The 2,500-nt window shown below is 54.7% G+C and overlaps 1 non-coding gene across 1 annotated transcript in view; it reads right to left on the reverse strand.

The window, feature by feature from the left end:
• The window catches only part of LOC126147009 (small subunit ribosomal RNA), a 1,909-nt gene extending 1,816 nt beyond the window's left edge, over window positions 1–93 (reverse strand). The window contains exon 1 of the ribosomal RNA XR_007529905.1: window positions 1–93. This exon is cut by the window's left edge and continues 1,816 nt beyond it. This is a non-coding gene — a ribosomal RNA (small subunit ribosomal RNA).
• Between the last annotated feature and the right edge of the window lie 2,407 nt (window positions 94–2,500).

A 2,500-nucleotide genomic window follows, 5' to 3' on the forward strand; every position in this document is an offset into this window, starting at 1 on the left:
ATTCGCGGTTTCACCTTAATGCGGCTTGTACTGAGACATGCATGGCTTAATCTTTGAGACAAGCATATGACTACTGGCAGGATCAACCAGGGAGCTGCGTCAACTAGAGCTGAGCAGCCGGCCGCCCGGGAGTGTGTCCCAGGGGCCCGCGCGAACACGCAAGCGTCCGCTCAATTATTCTGCAAACAGGAGGAGGCTGAGCTCCCCTGCACAATACACCTCGAAACCCTCTCAGGTCCCGGCGGCGCGCAGCGCCGTCCTAAGTACTTGGTCGGGTTCGAGAGAGGCGCAATCGCCCGGAGTTAGGCGAGTAGACGCTTTAGGTGCGACCACCCGTGCTCCCAACTGAGCTTGCCGCTGCCAACAGAGGCCCGGGAGCGTGCTGTCGTGGCATTGCCGGCGGGAGACAACACGCGCCACCTACGGTGACCGGCAGCTCCAACGCCAGCGCCACAGAAGGGCAAAGGCCCCACGTGGGTGCCGAAGCGAACTCTCCCAGCACAGCGCACGTGCCAACACGTCTGCACAACTGCGATACAAACCACCAGCGAGAACCGCTGGGGCGACCGAGCAGCAGACGGCGTCGCGGCGCCGAGTGCCGGGCGGCGGCGCATCCTCAACGCACACAGTCCTCAATCGGACCAGCACACTGCAGATGTCCACCGCGCTTCGCACCGGGCCGGCGAGGACCCACTTTGGCTGCACGGCGCCGCGCGCAGGGTGCCCCGGCGCGCAGCTGCGCCGCCTGCCGCGTCCGTCGGCCGGCGCGCCTGCCACTGGGCGCCCCCACCAGCCGGCTGTAGCGCGTGCGCCCACGCACCGCGCGGCCAGCACGCCGGGCGGCCCCCCCTCACCGGCCGGGGACAGTCCCACCCACCCACAGCCGCGTATCGCTTCACACCCAGATTCACATTCACGTTCGTTGGTATGGTGGGGACCGCTTCGTAGCTGTACCGATCGTTGCCCTCACAGATGTACCTCCAGCAAGGACAACCGCACCACAACGGGTTACCAGTTGTTCATTTGCGTAACGTCACCAGTAAACGTACACGTCCATCCCCGTTTGCAAAGTCAACTATTATTGCATGCCTGCCTGTCAGGTGTCAAGACACACTACATCCGCTCACATCCACGCAACAAAATGTGCCCGACTAGAGGGCACGTGGAAGGTGCCCCCGTACGTATGCGATGTCCATTGCGCGACCAACTGTCAACCGGCCTCTGTAGCATGTCGCAGATGTGGAACGCGGGGCACCGTGCTATCACATTGTGTGAGAAGAGACTACTACGTCTGCATACACGCGCCACTACATGAACAGACGGCTCATGCTGATCGCCATCCACTGCGTCCATTACTCCCACACGTCTCTATGGCGTACCACACTGCAATGCAGCTGTTATGGGGAGATGACACGTAGCTGTGTACACAACATTCTGAGCGGGTTGCGGTTGGACAATACATTAATGTAACGTGTCATATGCCAATTACAGAGCAGGGTAAGGCACAACTTGGGTTAGGTTAAGGCACAACTTGGGTTAGGTTAAGGCACAACTTGGGTTAGGTTAAGGCACAACTTGGGTTAGGTTAAGGCACAACTTGGGTTAGGTTAAGGCACAACTTGGGTTAGGTTAAGGCACAACTTGGGTTAGGTTAAGGCACAACTTGGGTTAGGTTAAGGCACAACTTGGGTTAGGTTAAGGCACAACGTGGGTTAGGTTAAGGCACAACGTGGGTTAGGTTAAGGCACAACGTGGGTTAGGTTAAGGCACAATGTGGGTTAGGTTAAGGCACAATGTGGGTTAGGTTAAGGCACAACGTGGGTTAGGTTAAGGCACAATGTGGGGGTAGATTGCGGTACAAATTGCATTACATTGCGGTGCAAATTGCATTACATTGCGGTGCAAATTGAGTTACATTGCGGTGCAAATTGAGTTACATTGCGGTGCAAATTGAGTTACATTGCGGTGCAAATTGAGTTACATTGCGGTGCAAATTGAGTTACATTGCGGTGCAAATTGAGTTACATTGCGGTGCAAATTGAGTTACATTGCGGTGCAAATTGAGTTACATTGCGGTGCAAATTGCGTTACATTGCGGTGCAAATTGCGTTACATTGCGGTGCAAATTGCGTTACATTGCGGTGCAAATTGCGTTACATTGCGGTGCAAATTGCGTTACATTGCGGTGCAAATTGCGTTACATTGCGGTGCAAATTGCGTTACATTGCGGTGCAAATTGCGTTACATTGCGGTGCAAATTGCGTTACATTGCGGTGCAAATTGAGGTAGGTTAAGGTGCAACACAGGTTAGGTTAAGGTGCAACATAGGTTAGGTTAAGGTGCAAGATGGGTTAGGTTAAGGTGCAAGATGGGTTAGGTTAAGGTGCAAGATGGGTTAGGTTAAGGTGCAAGATGGGTTAGGTTAAGGTGCAAGATGGGTTAGGTTAAGGTGACATAGGTTAGGTTAAGGTGACATAGGTTAGGTTAAGGTGACATAGGT

Source organism: Schistocerca cancellata, unplaced genomic scaffold, assembly GCF_023864275.1.
Source record: "Schistocerca cancellata isolate TAMUIC-IGC-003103 unplaced genomic scaffold, iqSchCanc2.1 HiC_scaffold_838, whole genome shotgun sequence".
NCBI classification, from domain to species: Eukaryota; Metazoa; Arthropoda; class Insecta; order Orthoptera; family Acrididae; genus Schistocerca; species Schistocerca cancellata.